The sequence below is a fragment of the Protopterus annectens genome, chromosome 7.part0 (assembly GCF_019279795.1).
Source record: "Protopterus annectens isolate FY-2018-M chromosome 7.part0, PAN1.0, whole genome shotgun sequence".
Taxonomy (NCBI): Eukaryota; Metazoa; Chordata; order Ceratodontiformes; family Protopteridae; genus Protopterus; species Protopterus annectens.
Genome location: NC_056739.1, coordinates 1,599,391,920 through 1,599,411,736, shown reverse-complemented (window position 1 = coordinate 1,599,411,736; position 19,817 = coordinate 1,599,391,920). Strand labels below are relative to the sequence as shown.

The 19,817-nt window shown below is 40.6% G+C and overlaps 1 protein-coding gene across 2 annotated transcripts in view; it reads right to left on the bottom strand.

The window, feature by feature from the left end:
- LOC122807141 (pyridoxal reductase, chloroplastic-like) overlaps positions 1-19,817 on the bottom strand; it is a 298,551-nt gene that overhangs the window by 87,349 nt on the left and 191,385 nt on the right. The gene's annotated exons all lie outside the window — the stretch shown is intronic.

The following is a 19,817-nucleotide window of genomic DNA, read 5'->3' as shown; positions in this document are numbered from 1 at the left end:
AAATTCTTCCAAATTTCAGGGACTTTGACTTCTTTTATGGATCTATTAATGAGGATAGATACAGGGTAAGCTACAGATGTAGCTGCATGTTTAAGGAATAATGGAGGAAGGTTATCAGCTGAGGGTGAACCAGGTTTTAGTTTAGTTAAGAGCAACTTGATATAAGAGGTGGGAACAGGTGATAGTGAGAATGAGAGTGAGGGTGAGAGAGGTGAATCAGAGGTGGATGAAGATGTAGATGGATTGAAAGAGGTACGGGTGGAGAAGTTAGTTACAGTTAAGTTTTCAATGGTTTCAATGAAGAACTTATTAAGGAGGGTTGCTATTTCCAGAGGAGTCTTGTCAGAATAAGGTGTGGGTGGGGTAGGAGTACCAGGTGAAAGAAGTTTATTGACAGAGTTCCAGAATTTTTTAGGATTACAGTTGGGATTGTTAAGTGAGGATTGGTAATAGGTCTTTTTATCAAGACTGATTTGTTTCTTAGCTTTGTTTCTAAGTTCCCTGTAAGAGATAAGGTTGGAAGAGGTATTACTGCCTTTCCAAGTTTTCCAAGCTTTATCTCTGGTCTTCATGAGTGTAAGGGTAGTTTTAGTTAGCCATGGGGCATATCTGAATTTGATGCGAGTTTTCCTAGTGGGGGCAAGGGAGTTGAGGATGGATAGAAAGGTGTTGTTGAAGTGCAGGACTGCTTCATTGAGAGTGAAATTAGAGAGAAAGAGCCAGTTTATAGTAGAGAAGAGGTGATTTAGTGAGTCAAGAGAATAGCTAGCTAGATCACGGGTCACCTTATATTGTTGTGCTTTATGCAGGTGTTCAGAGTTTCTGTGAACTAGTAAAGGTAGGTGGTCACCTAATGTGTTTGGTAGAGTGGTTGGATTATGGTAATGTTGGGGGTGAGATACTAGTATCCAGTCAATAAGTGAACCAATAGAGGAAAATTTATGAAGGTGGGTAGGGGAAGAGATGAGCTGCGTGAATCCATACAGGTTGAGAGAGGAAGAAGGTGATTCTTGATTGATCTGCAGCCAGTCAATATTGACGTCTCCTAGTATGATGGTTTCATAAGGGATAGTTTTAGATATCCAGGATAGAAAGTGTTCTAAAATGGGGACATTATTTCCAGGAGGGATATAAATTGATGTAATGGCAAATTTTTTACGGTGGCCAAGTTTAAAGTCAGCTAAAATTATCTCAGTTGGGAGAAAGTCCGATATGGGAAAAGAGACAGGGGAGATGGACAGGCAGTTAGAATACATGATTGCGACTCCCCCTCCTCTTTTTGAAAGTCTGTCATGCCTGAGGATATTGTAGCTAGGGGGAAGAATTTCAGAATTAGAAATACTTGGTTTTAACCAAGTTTCACACAAGGCAAGTATGTTTGGGTTATGTTGAGTGATCCAAGCATGAAGTGTGTTGTTTTTTTTAACTATACTTTGAATATTTATAGATGAGAGGGTGAGACTTTTTTAGGGAATAGTATTAGTAGTGGATGATGGAGAGGTGGAAGAGAGCACAGAGGTGGTAGTAGTATTTAAAGTATTTTGTGAGGAATGGTTAGGACCTGGGTTGGGGTAGACGTCTCCTGATAGTAACAGGTTGGATAATATGAAATTGATTATTGGAGAGACTGGGTGCATGTGTGGATATTTGTTTTGTGGTCGACATGCTGTTTAGGTGTAAGGAAGTATTTGAATCTGTGTGTGGCAATAATGGTGAAGTTAGATAGGGAGGGGGAAATGTGAGTAAAGGTAGATGTGTTGTGGTTTGGAGATACAGTGTGGGTGATTTGGTGTGTATAACAGTAGTGCTTTGATAGCATGTGAGAACTGAAAGAAAGAGTAATGTAGTTGAAAGAAGAAATAGTATATTAAGAATAGTAGGCATATTAGTAATTAGAGTAGTGTGAGATAGATGAGTTTGTTAGTTCAGATGGTGATGAAAGACTATAGGAATGGTGTAAGAGTGCGAGTACTAAGGGGTAAGTATTTATAGAGGTGTGGGTGTGTTGTATGATTGGCTAGTGAAGTGGGTGGAGGAGGTGCGGCTAACTATAAAGGAAATTGAGTCGGGTGGGCGGGAATGGGGGCAGGGTAGTGAAGCGAAATGATCCCAAGCGATAGCGAGGGTGAACGGAGTGGGCCACACAAAACCAGATGGAACTAGCCCAGGAAAACAAAATCAAACTTTTTAAGTTGCTTTCAATAAGGAGCAACAGTCACAACCTGTGTGTTTGATTTATTTTAAAAATGCTCAGTGGGACCTAAAAGTAGCTGGTGATTGATTTAGAAGTAATGCTGCCACCTAGTGGTATAGCTTGGAACAAAGTCTACACTGTGGGGGGGGGGGGGGGTCGAGCCAGTTGTCCCTGCAAATGTGCACTACCTTTACAGCAGATTAAAAGCTTAAGGATATATTCACATTAGCTATGTGGAGTGTTTGTTGCCTATATTAGTAAAAATAATTCTTTCTTTTTCAATAATAAATCTTTATTGTTTTAGTATTTTCCATACAAACTTAAACAAAACAAAAAATATTAATACTTTCTAACTATCCTATCTAGTTCAATCCCAAAAACATATATACAATATTTACATGAATGCCTCCAAATATAACATCAAGTTATACAGAAACATATAACAAAAGAATTTTACATAAGTCAGTTATCTCAATCTTTACTTATTAACATCTTTTCCCGTAATGAGTATATATGTCTCACAATACACTCGATCTCCATATATTATGCCAGTTTTTAAAAATAATTCTTTCTGATGGTATGTGCATTTACTTTTGAAACATTTATTCTCAAATGTTTAGGTTGATGCTTGCCTAAAACAGCTTCAGGTTGCAGTTGAGGGGACTTCCTGTGGGTGAAGCTAACTGTGGAAACTGTTCTGTAAGGGAAGGGACAATATAAGAAATATTAGGTGGCTGAAAGTAGTGTACTGGAGTTAAGATAGAATATGAGCAGTTAGTTACACAATGCCTAATACCTTGTAGCTACTATGCTGAGTTTCAGACATTTAACAGAAGTACAATGTTTGGAACTCAGTTAGCTTTTCTGTATGGTTGACAGATAACAATTACAGCATTAATAACTTGTACACAGTGGAGAGCCTTTCAAGAAATGAAAACCAAGTTTCCTTCATTCAAACTAAAACATACTGGCTTTTAAATTACTTTCTTATAATATAGTAACAACTTTAGTAGCTATGCAAGTGCTTGCAGGGTTCAGCTGTTACCACACATTATATAATATGGAGTAACACACACTCTATACAAGATCAGGAAGTCTAGGACATATTACTGGAGTAATAGGAGCATGCAAGATATAATTTTAAGGAGATGGAAGGCTGCACTGAATGGGGGGCTGGACGACAGAACAGAGAACACTTTCTGTCGGCTGCCTTAACTCAGAGTCCCATTCACATCTGCTAATTTATTAAACAAGTATATGCTAGTAGCTAAAACATAGAGGCTGCGAATTACATTTATGCACTTATGAAAGCAGCAGTCACACACCAGCTATTATGTGACTAAGGCCTGTGTTGCTAGATGTAGGCAACTACCAGTAAAACATTGTAAACTACTAGTTCTCTATAAAAAAGAATCCTCTTATTTTATGGGTAAATAACTGTGGTATTGCAAACACTCACATCAGCAAATCCTTTAACAAGCCCTCATTTGTAAACTACACATAGCAAGTCAGGTAGATTCAGTCAGCCACATCGGTCTGTAGCATTAACATACACAAAAGCAGTATGACTACTGTTACAGGGTAAACCGACATTAACAGCCACAAAATGCAGGCAATATAACAACTGTTACAAGGTAAACCAGTTTTATAAAAGCAAGTTTAGAGGCAATATACATAAATGCAGTACTTACTGGTGTGTACACTTAGCTGGGGACTTCCTTGCTGGGAGGATAGGATTTTAAATATGGTGCCTTGTAGCTAGCCCAGGAAAATCAATCAGCCAGGTTACTTCAGGTATGGTAGTTTGCAGCACTTTCACTGTTTGCAAATAACTTCTGTGTCCCTGGGTTTGGTTGTTATTAGCAAATGCGTAGGTTTTGTGCCAACTGGTTTCCCCACTCAAATAAACTTTTTAAGTTGCTTCCAATAAGGAGTAACGGTCACAATCTGTGTGTTTGATTTATTTTATAAATGCTCAGTGAGACCTAAAAGCAGCTTGTGAATGATTTAGAAGTAATGCTGCCACTTAGTGGTACAGCTTGGAACAAAGTCTACACTGTGGGGGGTCGAGCCTGTTGTTCCTGCAAGTGTGCACTGCCTTTACAGCAGATTAAAAGCTTAAGGATATATCCACATTAGCTATGTGGAGTGTTTGTTGCCTATATTAGTAAAAATAATTGATTCTTTCTGATGGTACGTACATTTACTTTTGAAACATTTATTCTCAAATGTTTAGGTTGATGCTTGCCTAAAACAGCTTCAGGTTGCAATTGACGGGACGTCCTGTGGGTGAAGTTGACTGTGGAAACTGTTCTAAAACAGCTTCAGGTTGCAATTGAGGGGACTTCCTGTGGGTGAAGCTAACATATATCCTGTACTACTCTTACATACTTCTCTGCCATTCCTGACTTCCTCACAGAATATCACAACTCCTCTCTAGGCACCCTGCCATATGCTTTCTCTAAGTCCACAAAGGCACAATGCAACTCCTTCTGACCTTCTCTATACTTCTCCAGCAACACCCTCAGAGCAAACATCGCACCTGTAGTGCTCTTTCCCAGCATGAAACCATACTGCTGCTCACTACTCATCACCTCCCTTCTTAACCTAGCTTCCACTACTCTTTCCCATAACGTCATGCTGTGGTTGATCAATTTTATCCCTCTGTAGTTAGTATAGTTTTGCACATCACCCTTATTTTTAAAAATCGGTACACACTTCTCCACTCCTCAGGCCTCTCACTTTCCAAGATTTCGTTAAAAAATCTGGTTAAAAACCCCACTGCCATCTCTCGTAAACACATCCATGCTTCCACAAGTATGACATCTGGACCAACAGCCTTACCATACTTCATCCTCTTTATAGCTATCCTTACGTCCTCCTTGCAAATCCGCTGCACTTCCTGATTCATTTTCCCCTCATCATCCAGCCTTCTCTCTTTCATTCTCTTCATTCATCAGTCCCTCAAAATACTCTTTCCATCTGCTCAGCACACTCTCCTTGCTTGTGAGTACATTTCCCTCGTTATCCTTTATCACCCTTACCTGCTGCACATCTTTCCCAGCTTGGTCCCTCTGTCTAGTCAATCAGTACGGCCCCCCCCCAGTGACCAACCTTTCATACAACTCACTATACACCTTATACGTAGCCTTTGCCACCCTCTCTCTTTACCATACACCTCATCTCCTTGTAATCTATCTACTTTCTTCATCTTTCTGACAATCCCACTTCTTCGCCAACCTTTTCCTCTGTATATTCTCCTGTACTTCCTCATTCCATCACCAGGTCTCCTTGTCCTTCTTCTTCTGTCCAGATGTCACATCAAGCACCTTTCTAGCTGTCTCCCTTACCACCTCTGTTGTGGCTGCCCAGCAATCAAGTAGCTATCCACCGTCACCCAGTGCCTGTCTTAACCATTCCCGCAGCTCCACCTTACAGGTACCTTTTTCAACTTCCACCATTTGTTGCTTGGCACTGCCCTTACTCTCCTCTTCTTGATCTCCAACATCATCCTACAGACCACCGTCCTATGCTGCCTAACTATGCTTTCCCCTGTCACCAATTTGCAGTCTTCAATCTCCTTGAGTATGGCCCTCCTGTATAGGATATAATCCACCTGTGTGTAGCTTCCTCCACTCTTGTACGACACCCTATGTTCCTCCCCCTTCTTAAAATATGTATTCACCACAGCCATGTCCATCCTTTTTGCAAAATCCACCACCATCTGACCTTCTGCATTCTTCTCCTTAACACCATAGCTACCCATCACCTCCTCATCCCCTCTGTTTCCTTCACCAACATGTCCACTGAAATCCGCTCCAATCACCACTCTCTCACCCTCGGGTACACTCTCCACCACTTCCTCTAACTCGCACCAAAATTTTTCTCTCTCATCCACTGCACACCCAACTTGCGGAGCATACGCATAAACAACATTCATCATCACACCATCAATTTCCAGCTTCATAAACATCACTCTATCCGACACGCTTTTCACCTCCAAAACACTCTTGACATACTATTCCTTCAGGATAACCCCTACCCCATTTCTCCTCCCATTCACACCATGGCCGAACAATATGAACCCGCCTCTGATATACCTGGCCTTACTCCCCTTCCGTCTGGTCTCTTGCATGCACAGTATATCAATCTTCCTGCTCTCCATCATATCAGCTAGCCCTTTCCCTTTACCAGTCATACTGCCAACATTCAAAGTTCATAACCTTACTTCCACAATCTAACTTTCCTCCTCTCCTCCTGTATCCAGCCATGCCTTCCCCCTCTTCTTCTCCTTTTGCCAACAGTAGCCTAACTTTCACCAGCATACCATTGGCTAACAGTACTAGAGGGGGAGTCTGACAAAACTACAACTTTAAAATGCCAACTGAAGTGGAAGAGTGACTTTGTCGTAACTTCAAAGTTCTGCCACCCAGCAGCTATGCGCAGCTGTGAATTGATACAAGTGTTACAGCTGCAGAAAGGATGCAACTTTGCAGCAAAGAGCAATGAGGTGGACAAAGCTGAAATTTAACCACTGTGACACCTCCTTTTTAACTGGTGGTACTTTTGACACTGAGGCACTGACTGTCAGCAACAGTTCTGCGGACAAACAGCTCTAAAGGTATAAGGCTCCTCACGGGGTCAGACCTGTGTTCACTTAATACACAGTCAACAAAGATTCTAAAAGTCTAAGGCCAATAGGCTTATGTTCTGAAATTTCAATCTGTTAGCAAAAGTGGAAGAAGGGCACCGCAATTTGTTATATTTTAATTTACTCAGATTATGTATGAAACACAATTAATTAGGTACTTTCAGGGGAAAGCAGGCAGAATATAATGTTACTGAATGTCTAAAACCATGCACATCATCTATAGGCCTGGTTGCTATGTGTTGTGATGGAATCCTCTATGCGCCACTCTGTTACTGTAGGTTAGTGGGCAGAGTCAGTCATTCTCCTGATAGCATTTAGCAACTGTACTGCAGTGTGATAAACAGCACACGCACGGGCGCGCACACACACACACACACACACACACACACACACACACACACACAGACTCATGCACACACTCTTGTATATGTTTACTCATAAATTAAATGTAAATAAATTACAAAAATTGAAGCAAATATCATATGTAGCTGAACTTTACATACTGCAAAGTTAGAATATAGCCAGCAATGCTAAATATTATTTTATGAGGAACTGTTCCTATAACAGCTTGAATTGTGAGCAGCTTTAAGTAGAAGATTTGCATGTAAATGCCTCCTTGAAATATAAGGATGTGTCAGACGCTTCAAAATTTAAATGTTACAGCAGAATAAATGACTGCTGTCTTCTTGACATGCTTGCAGTAATTTATGCAATATGTGAAAAATAAGAGAAAAATGTGACATTCAGATAAAGAAATTTCCATTAATTGCGTCCCTGAAACACTGATTAGTGAAATCTTTTGTTAGTAACTATGCTGATTTGTGACCCTTTTCTAAGGGTGTCGTTTCTGTGCTGTGGGTTGTGTTTGTCATTCTCCATTTACATTATGAGGCCTTTTAATAGCAACAATTATTTTAGTTAACTACGAATAAACTATATTTATATGCATTTTCACAGTTGCTGCTGAACTCATTATGGTGTTTTGCTGCTTTAGTATATGTTAAGATATTATGAAGTCTGTTGCTTCAGTACACATATAATTAAGGATACTCTCCTTAGACTGTAGTCTTTTAGGCCAGATCTGAAAATGTAGACAACATTCTTCTACGCGTAAACAGTAAACAAACTTTGAAAACAGACATTTTAGAAAACAACTTTCCAAGAAGGATGTCATTTTTCAGTTCAAGAGTTACATACCTGCAACAAATTATCTGCTTACAGTAATTTGAAAGCAGACCCTCAGCTGAGCTATCCTTGCCGTTTATCTATGCTGGAACTATTTCTTTTGTGGTTGTGCTTAATCTTTGTCAGGCAAAAGCTAACATCTTCCAACACAGCAGAGAATGCAGCATTAATCATCATGTGCTTACACAGCTCAAGTGATGCAAGAAATATGAAAAAGAAAGAAGGCATTAATTCTTGAATGATGAACCACCATGATACTTGTATCTTAGAAAAACAAAATGCATGAACTCGTAACACCATTATAAGACAACATGGACATGATTAAAACCAACACAGGCTTGGACCACACAAAGATAATGGAAAACAAAAGTTCAATCCAACCTGCAAGTTAACTGAAAGACAGTCGGTGATAAGGGAACTACTACATATGCAAATACATGCAGTCCAAAACAGATAAAAAATGAAATTGGGGTAATAGCCCCATGGCTTCACCCAAAGGGGAAGAGTCAAAAGACTAGGAATACACGACAGGCAATCAGCACAAGTGACATGGGTAAAAAGTCTGAACATCTGGTGCATTTGTGTATTTATGTGGCAAGTGGCTTTATTATGGGAGGTTTACCTGCAAAACAGACCAAGACCCTCCAACTGCTAAGGGGATTTAACACCTTCAAGGATTTATCCCACTGCTAAAGATTAGCTGTTTCACCAGGGATTGCAGTACAGTGAACTTGATATTTACACATGATAACTATGAGGTCAGAGGAGCTATGAGGTCACAGGAACCAATGGCTTATGAGGCTCATTATTTCGGACTCCTTCATAGCAGGGTGATCTATGCAGAATGGCTGTTCTCCCCAGAGAAGCTCTAAAGAGCTCAAAAAGTCTCAGGACCAAGGCATGAGGAAGGCCCTTAAAACTGGTACCCTAGGTACACATTAGCACTATAGTACAACCTCTTGTCACTCAAGCTACACTGATGAGCACAGGCAGAGGTAAAACAGAAGTCTACAGGCTACATGTTAAAAAACAACCACTGCATGATAAAGTTAATTTCAATCACTGCATCTGCAGAAGTAAGGTCACAGAAGATGTGAAAAAGTTATTCAGATCAGACACAAAAATGGTAGCATTTATTCCATTACATCAAAAGGAGGAGCAATGAAAAGTTTATTTAAAAATATACAATGTGTATTACAGTAAAGACTGATGGAGCAGAAACACCACCAAATTTATAACATAAGCATTTCTACGTCTGAATCTCAGCAGTACATTAACTTAAAACCATATTTCAGACAACCATCCAGAATGCCAAAAACAACAGATGATGCTCTGTCAAAGCCTGTACAAAATTTTGTGAGTGGGGGAGGGGAACACTAATCATAATCTCCATCAAGAAAACCAGCCAATTCCTCCCCCCTGACTTTTTGTGAGCTGTTGCTTAATGAGCATTCTAGCCAGTAAATCACATATAGATTAACATGTATAAGGCTGGAGTACAAAAAAGGTAAATCTGGCTATTCATCTGATCACATTAAAGGATGGGAAACTAAAAATATTGTCATCTCCTTTAACCACCAAATCATCTTTTCACTTGTAGTATACTGACGTCCTGATGCATTACACAGTGCAATACAAAACTCACATACACCCATCTGCACACTGTTTACATCCCAACTGTTTATATATGTCATCACTGCACTAGCTCTTTTCTCCACTTTCATGATTTAAAATTATTCGCACTTTTCTTTCTTTTGGGGTGGTGCTGAATAATAAGTGAATACCCACTTAACGTCTAGAGGTACTCCTAAAAAGATGAGATGCTTCAGGATCGTGTGTTACATTGTGTCCATTTCACAACAGATCTTTATCACAGGATTTTGTACTCATGGTAAAATATCAACAATTACAATTTAGAAGAAGGGCACTGCCTCATGTTTTCTGCTAAACATTTGTAGTAATACATTCCACCACTTTGCTGCTGTTGCAACAAATCATTTTTTTTTATCCAAGAAAATTATAGTCACAGGAGGCCAACTGTCATTTTGCTCATACAGTGCACACCTGCTCTATCAACTGTCAGGACACCTGATGTACCAAACTGCTGATCTGTGAGCACCTCTATAGACCTTTGTGAGAAATACTAGTAGTGGGCCTAAACAATGGGGAATTTTCATCTGCTTCCACTCAGCAACCAGTGTAAAAATATCACTATTTATGGCCATCCTAGTCACTAGCACCACCAGTGCCTGGAATAACAGCCATGTACTGTAAGTCCATTTTTTTTTTGTTTTTCCCCCATCTTTGCTGTTCAGGTGACTTCGTAAATTAAACAAAAATATCAATAACAAGATTTATCATATCAATGCCAATTTAATTAAAAACCACTAGACTGTAACATACCAGAGAAATATAATCAGAGAACTGCCGCTCTTCAAAAAGAAAGCAGCCAAATCACTGGCCCACTTTTAGCAACCTCTATTGCATATATAAAAATATAGAGAACTTGAACCTGTTTTACTATATTTTTTAGAAGACCTGTGACATGGGATCAGTTGATGCAGTAGGTTATCAATCATCTTACCAAAATTGTTCTAATAGGACATTAGCAGCAAAATGCAAGGAAGTGCTTACTTAATATGCCTTGCAATGCAGCCCACCCAAAGGAGGCTCTAATCCTAGACTGCAGACAAAGCAAATGCTTTCTTAACGTATGCAATGATAATTAAGTGGCGGTGGTGCAAATATTCATCTTGCATACCAACATACAAGTACAAAGCCACCACTAAAATGCCTGTTAAAGCACTGTTAAAAAGGATGTATTTCTTCATGGCCACGAGAGAGTTAGCCAGCCACTCACATGACTTCTCCCAGGTCAGAGGCCCCTACTTCTGAGATAAGCTGAAACAGATGAACTGATCTGATTTGGAGCTCATTAATTCCTATAAGGTTGAATGAAGCTGCTACATATCAATGGTACAGACATACCTCTCAACCCTTACAGCAGAATTCGGGACAAAGCCAAAAATAATAGGACAAGTACCCAAAAATCAGAGAAAGATTTTAAATATTACTCTTATAAAGTTAGATAGCTGCTAGTATAACAGATTTTGCAACAGCCAGCATTTTCTGAAGAAGTCTGACACTCAAACACCTGTTGTATTTAGCAACTTCAACTCTCAACAATCAGCCAGAAAACCACAGATTTAACAAGGAAGAGATCAAAAATACAAGGTGATGCCACTGACAAATTATAGGATTAATGTCAGTCACTGTCATCTTCTATACTGTCTATAACAGGACTAGTTATTTTATTTACTGAATGGCCCTCATCTGTGTGTTTCTTGGGGCTTGTTTTATGGTATATTACGCAATTATACAGCTACAACCAAAACAGTAGCCTAACTGCAGGCCATTTGCAGAAAACATATTAACATTCTATAAGAAGCAGTCAGAGTGATTTTAAGGTGTTAAAAATAGCTCAGAAAACACACATGGAGTGAAAAATAGATTTTTTTTTAGTTCTAAGGTGGCGTTTACCTTTAAGTGGACTCTTCAAGCTACACTAGTACTGAAGTATTATTTAATTAAGTGGGAACAGATGGGAAATACCTAGTGACTTTATCCTATTAATTGTGCATGCCACTCCACAAGTTTACATCAGTTAGAGAAAAGTTTCTCTTAGGGTTTGATGCTCAATTAAACTGCATATGTGGTCAGCAATGACTTAAGTTGTATTTACTACATAAAGTGAACATATATGGCAAAATCAGAGTTGTTATTCTGTCCCTCTAAGTCTGTTGTTCAGGTGACATAATTACTGACTGCTTTCAGTTAAGAAATACAGGTTAGGGAAAGTAAGTAGGGGTGATCACTGGACAGTTTGAGACCGAGCATTGTTTAGGTGGAGTGGCAAGCACACTGTGCCTGATGCATCGGGGAGCATTAGTTATTTCAGTTAGCAAACCAGTAGCTAAATTGCAGGCCTTTATTCAAAGTATCTTTTTGTAGTCCAAGATGAACTGACTGATCCTCCTCCCACACTTTAATGTGCTGATACTTTACAAGAACTACAAGAGAAATTATTTTCTGACTTTTCTCTAAATGTCACAGACATCTTTGATACTACATTCAAGTCATCTTAAAATGTAAAGTAGTATAAAATATTTAAAGTTTAAAGCATACTATATCAATATTATGATGCTGTCTGTAAATTTGTCAAAAGGGGTGACAACTGCCTTTGAACTAATGACCGATCGAACTGCTCTGTTTTGCTACGGAAGGTATGGCTACAATAGAACCAGTTGTCAATTAGTGCAAGCTCTCTTCCTTGTTGCAGTAAAGACAATGGAAGACAGTTTTGCACCTCTCTGTCTTGTTTACAGCAGCCTGATCTCCTGACATCAGCAAGACTAATTACCAGTATAAGACTGTCAGCAGTACCTGACTACAAATTTCTCTGTCTGTGGTATGTCGTGCAAGTGTAGACAACTTCCTCTGCAAATTATGTGAGAAGTTAAGCTTAAAAAAAAGTAGGTGATCTTTCATTTCCTTAACTTGGAATCAAAGAAAGGGAAAGTTTTATAAAGTACAAGCAGGTTTCTGGTACCTATAGAATACTGGACTCATACCATAAGGAGGAACACATCCTACGAGGCGAGTTAAACTGTAGAAGAAAGTGGTGTTTTCCTTTAATCATAGAAATAGCAGTTCCCATTTTTGCCAACCATACCAAATAATATATTTAATCCCAAAACCATTGTTAAAATAATTAGATTTGGCTTTCCTGCACATGACAGTACTTTATTCAAATCAGAAATGCAATCATACTCAATGGACTAAAACACCCTGCCCATGTGCTCAGGTTCTCTTTTATTTAAGCATTAAAATCTCTGAGTGATAACATATTTCACTCACAAACTTTCTGTACTCATTAGCTGACAGATAAGATTTCTGCACTGTGAGTTTCTAGTCAGGTGCTTCCTGGTCTCACTAAGCTGAAGTTTATTTGGCCGTTTGGGCAGTTTTCCATCTCTTTCAACTTGCTGGCTTAAAAGCCTACATTTGTACTTGTTCTCCACCTTTCCTATAACTAGTCTAGTCCAGGTACAGATCTGCTGTATCCAGGACTCTTTGTAAGCTTCTGAGCCCCGCAAGCCTTCCTGTGTTGGAGGGAAGCCTTCTAGTATATCAATGGGAATGGTAAGCATTAGGTAGCCTATCTACCACAAGAGGAGTGGTTCCTGGCCCAGAAATTGTAGCTATTGGCTGTTTGGGCATTTTTTTCCATATCTTTCAACGTTCTGGTTTAAAAGCCACACTTGCGCTTGTTTCCCACCTTTCCTGTAACTAGCCTAGTACAGATACAGAGTTGCTGTATCTAGGACTGTTGGTAAGCTTCTGAGCCCCGCAAGCCTTTCTGTGTTGGAGGAAAGCCTTCTATCTTATCAGTGGGAGTGGTAAGCACTAGGTAGCCTGTCTATCATGAGAGGAGAGGTTCTTGGCCCAGAAATTGTAGTTTATTGACCATTTGGACAGTTTGTCCGTCTCTTTCAACTTTCTGGTTTAAAAGACTACATCTGCGCTTGTTTCCCATCTTTCCTGTAACTAACCTACTGGGTAGCACTAGAAAGCCTTAAACTGATACAAGCCTTCTAGCTTCGAAGAGAGACTTTGGAGTGATTAAGTATCAGTTTTCTGTACTTTCTTGCTGTACTTAACTGTTTTCTGCCTAACAGATTTTCCAGCGTTTATTGTGATTTAAAAGTTTTTTTTTTCACATATTGTACTTATTTGACTGCCTGCACTTTTAAAAAGTTGTTTTTTGTTTAAATAATTTAACTGTTGTAGGCCACACACTAAAGTGCGATAGCCTTTTCTGGTGGTTTGTAGTCGTTTAAAGCTGTTTTAAGTGTATTTTTTTACTGTTTTTGGCTTATCTTTTCAAAAAAAACAAAAGAAATTCCTTGTTTCCCACCTTTCTAAGCTAGTATAGTCCCATTTTCAGGCTAGTGTTGAATTCAGGGCTGCGATACTAGTTTATGAATTGCCCGTAGCTTACTTGGATAGAAGGAAGTTTCTCTGTTCACCTGTGAAAGAGGAGCAACCTATCTGTCCCTGGAGGAGTGGTTCCAGCCCAGAAGTTAGTAGTTTATTGGCCATTTTGGGCTAATTTCTACCTCTTTCATTTCCCGACTATAAAAACTGCGCTTGCATGGTTTTGCGCACCGGGCAGTGCTGGTTAGCTACGGTTAAATTATTCCTGGCTCCACTAAGTCTCCTCTTCAGTTTTTCCCTTGAAACTAGTCTAACTCTCAGCCTAAGCACCCAGAAAGCATCTTACAGCCCAGCACTTGCTCTGACCTAATAGCAAGCACTAATATACCCTGACACTGATTGCCCAAGCAGGGCAAGGCTCTTTATACACCCCTCACCAACCAAGCGACTAAGCAGCTCACCCTACTATTCAGGTATGACCAAAGGGCAACTTCTGGTGCACTCTCCAGTCTAGCTGGTGAATCTGGGTATCCTGAGGCAATGTTACAACTGCCTCATGTACACAGACAACCCTCTCCTCCTACCACAAAACACTAACATATGTGAGAGATGCAGTTATACAGCCAAACTGGAAGCTAAGCTGTCTCCACCCAAGACTGGATTAGACCGTCAAGAGGAGAAGGTTAACACTTGCACCACACCTCCAGCTGCACACAGACCTATTAAAACAGCACTGCAAAAAATACACATAAATACACAAAATCATACTCGGAAGCTCTAAATAAAAACCTGCAAAAGCATCAGAGACCTCCAAAGCAGACACCCAAACAACCTGCACTTCCCATCACAAACCAGACAACACATAAAACACAAAATCAGTGTGTCGCACAATCACAGCCCTTAAGGCGAAATAACATACCTAACATACTAGTAATAGGTGACTCTATAGTCAGGCACACTGACGTCCCACTCACTAGGCTGGACAAGCAGAAGGTTACTGTTAGCTGCCTGTCGGGAGCCAGAATCCGCCACATAACACAAGCACTCAGGTCACCCCAGAACAAGTACAAATATGTCATTGTTCATGTTGGTGTGAATGACCTGAGACGTACCTCCCTGGACTACATGAAAAGAGACATGAGCTCTCTGATCATGCTGCCCAGGCTGGCATGACCCTGAGTAGCATCCTGCCCTCACCAAGAATCTCAGTATAAAGAAAAAATGATCAATTTCAACAATTGGCTAAGCTTCTGGTGTCATTCAAAGGGGATCCAGTGTCTGTCAGCCTGGGACGGCATGCTCGACAAGCCGCGTTGCTTCGGAAGAGACGGCTTGCAACTGTCACCCCTAGGCTTTCGAATACTGGCCAAGGCTCTTGCTGCCCCATAGTGCCTTTTTTAGGCAAGGCTCAAAAGTCAAACCCACCTCCATAAACAGCACAATTAACAAAAAAACTGAGGGTTATGCTACTAAACGTCAGGAGTTTAAATCTCAAAATGCACGCGCTCGAAGCACTCCTCAGTATGGAGAACGTCGACATCAGTGCAGTAACTGAAACCTGCTTCAAGGCTCCAGAGAGCACCCCAGCACTACCGAGCTAAAACTCATACCACACGTTTCAGCCACAGAACACAGCCCGAAACACAAAAGGAGGGGGTGTATCCATATTCATCAATGATACCTACACCACCAAGTTAGTGGTGCAGCATACCTCTGAGATCATCCATGTGCAACTAACATCGAGCAAATCTGCAATGCAAATTGTGGCCTGCTACAAATCACCCTCCATGACCCAGGACCACCACTCCACCTTTCTGGAGACACTGGAAAATATGAAGGTACTACCGAACACCCTGATATTGGGCGATTTAAATTACCCTACCATTCACTGGGAAAACTACTCGAGTACAAATTCCCAGGCCCAGCACTTCCTGGAATTCATCAGCTCAAATGCCCTGGATCAGCTGGTAAACTCCCCTACCAGAGGTGAAAACACATTGGACCTGGTCATCACCAACATGGGCGACAGGTGTTCCACACCGGAGGTCAATCCATCACTGGTTAGATCAGACCATAAACTAATCACTCTGGATGTCCACACCCCACCACCACCCCCAACTAAGGAAACTACAGTAAAAAACTTCTAAAGCAAACTTCACCTTACTTAAGACAGAGGTGGTAAGTTTCACAGCCCCCATGCTAAAGGATAACACTGCCCAAGATGCAGAAACCTTTACAAATGCACTCTATGAGCACCTACAAGGATGCATGGATCATGCCATCCTAGCAAAACCAAGACTCACTCCCCTAAGAGAAGGAAACCAGTTTGGTGGACCCCTGCAATAAACAGGCTATACAAAAGAAGGAGGAAACTAGTTCAGAAAAAAAGCAAATCCCAAGAAGGAAAGACATCCCTGATTAGTATCAGTAAAAAACTAAAGGTCCTTCAGGAAATCATCAAAGGCTAACTTCGAAAGAAAAATAGCCAAGGGTTCAAAAGATAACCACAAAGCCTTCTTTAGCTATGTTAAGAATCTAAGTGGCAACTTGCAGATATGCACTGAACTAGTGCAAAATATACTGAACCTACTGATATTGCCAACATCCTGGAAGATAGATTCAGTGCAAACTTCACCCCCCCTCTCACCTCCAAAAGGGCCCACAACAATACCGGAAAAGTGTAGTGCCTCAGAAATCACAGACTCACAGGTGAAAACAGCCCTTTTAAAAGCCAAAAACACAGCATCAATGGGACCAGATGGTGTCCCAGGCTGCGTCTTGCACGAACTACAGAATGAACTAACCCCCCACCTAAACACGCTGTTCAACCTCAGCCTCTCCACAGGCTACGTGCCCATAGAATGGCGCACAGCAACAGTTACTCCTCTCCTCAAAGGAGGGGCCACAACCGATCCTGGTAACTATTGCCCCAAAAGCCTAACTAGCCTGATCTGCAAGGCTATGGAGCGCATCATCATAGAACTCATTAACAAAGACAGTGGGAACCTCCAAACACTTGACCCGACCCAGTTCGGCTTTGTTAAGGGCAGATCATGCCTACTAAACCTTGTTGACTTCTTCGAGACAGTCACCAAGGCCAGAGACGAGGGAAAGGTGGTTCACACAGCCTACCTTGACCTCGCCAAGGCTTTCGACACCATTCACCACTCAGGTATTACAGAAAAACTCACCAACCTGAACATAAACCCGTACAAATAGAGATGGGTTGCCAACTGGCTTACAGACAGAACTCACACGGTAAGAATAGTGGGCTCCAGGTATGACTCTAAACCAGTCACAAGTGGTGTCCCACAAGGCTCGGTCCTGGGACCCCTACTGTTCAGCATATACTTCTCATAAGTACAGGCAAACACAGGAGGACTATGGCTAACCAAGTTCACCGATGACTGCAAACTGGGAGCCATAATTGACTCTACGGCTGACATGGACATCCTCCAAAAGGGCCTTACTGAGAAGGACACCTGGTGTCAAAGTCATGGCCTCAAGCTAAATGCCAAAAAATGCATAGTTATCCCATTTGGGAAAAACAAAACACCCATGAATTACCACATAGGTGGCAGCCCCATTAATACAGAAGAGGTAATAAGAGATCTGGGGATCCAGGTAGATAGTAATCTCTCCTTTGACAATCATATTGCTAAAGTAGCTAGGAAATCCTTCTATGTGGCCCATCTAATTACTAAAGGGTTCGCATCAAGAAATAAAGAGGTTATAGTGCCCCTCTAATCGTTACTCATTAGACCCATCATAGAGTACAATGGGATGTACCTCACAAGACACTTCCAACAGCTGGAAAGACCACAAAAGTACCTCACCAAGAGGATTACTGGCCTCAAACACATGTCCTATGCAGCCCGACTGAAAAAAAATTCTGGCTGTACTCAGTGGCACATTGCTTACTCAGAGGTGATCTCTGCCTATCTTACACAGTCATGTCCAACTCAGAATTGATGGACATGCTCCACCTAAAGAAATCCAAGTCACTGCGAGCCACGCGCTCTAGTGCGCTAAACCTCGTCACAACAATAAATAGAACATGCTGGAGTTATAGATTCCGGTCACAGAGACTCTCGGTGCTTTGGAACAAAATTCCAAATTACATCAGGCAAAGCCCCTCACTAACACTCTTCAAGAGAAACCTTGACGAGTGGATGGGTAACAGAAAATACACCCCTGGGATCACTTCATTGGCTCTGCTTGACAGAGGATCAATTAAGTAATCAATGGGACAGCGAAAGCCAACACACTCTGGCTAGGCTTATAAATGCCCTCGGGCAGACAGCCTAGTACCTACCTATGAACCTATGATGTACTCACAAACTGAGAGGTGCTTCCCACTCCCATTTGTCCTTCCTGTGCTTGAGCTTACTCCACTCCCCTTCCCTACCTCCAATTCCCACCCAACTTCAGTACTGTTCTTACTCCACCCACATCCTCTTCTCCTACCACTGACATATTTCTCTTTACACCCCTCCCACTGATACCGAGTACATCTTCCTTTACACCCATTACCAACTTTTAATTCTTTCTTACATGAGCTGGTCACACCTCTCTTTCCTCCCAAATTCTTCATCACCACCTATTCAATACACACTAGATAACCCTATTTACCCATTTTGTATGGAACAGAATACTTGTACATAACTAAATCTTCCATATCTCCTTTTACTCCAACAGACCACCCTCTACTGCTTGGTGGCCTCTAACACAACTGATAACGCTTACATCTGCCTCTACCTACTTCAAAATACCCTCAGCTTACCTACTAATACTCCTACTCCTTACTCCGACTTTACAAATGACATCCTACATACACATTGACCTAACAACTCATACTTTGCACCAATCCTCCCCCTCACCCAACACAAAGGCCATATCAATCTATATATCCCAAGGGCTCTACTCAACTAACTGCGTAGATCAATTTTCTTTTAAATATGTAAAAGTACAAGCTACAACACATAAAAAATTATGTTAAAAATAAACTAAATTCAAAATGGATGTACTACCTACTACACTTAGTAACTAATCTCAAACACAGCAGTGACATACATCCAAATCCTGACCCCAAAACATTCAACAAAACACTCAAAACCACCCTAAAGTAAATCTCCACTTATTAAAAAAAAAATCCTCTCTAAGGGAACACAGAAGTTCCTACCAAATATGAACCTCAGAATTAACATGAACTCCATGCCTCTCTAGCACAATACTTCCCTGACACAGTCATTGTAACTGAAGCTTGGATAAACCAAAACCTCAGAATTATGTCAAACAAGTTACAAGAACTCCATGCCTCTCTAGCACAATACTTCCCTGACACAGTCATCGCAACTGAAACTTGGCTAAAAACAGAACTAAAGACAATAAAAATATACCTCGAGGTTATAATATACACAGATTTGACAGAAAAAAACAACAAGCTACGAGGTGGAATAGCAATCATATATAAAAATAATATTGAGGTAGACCTCAACTTCAACATCCCAAAATTTAGCAATGCAGCAAATAGTCTTACAAAACTCAAACTAAAAAACAAGAAATCTATCACCATAATAAGAATCTATGTTCCTTCAAGCAATAAAAGAAGGGCAGAAGATACCTTCCATTGGATATCTCAAAACATTTCATCAAGAGACCATAATAAAATGGGTGATTACAATACTGCTTGGCAAACATTTAACTCAAGAAAACTCATTAAACTCCCTAAATTTGCATGATTTCTCCCAATTAATCCAATCACAGCCAGAATAGATAAATATGCTTCTA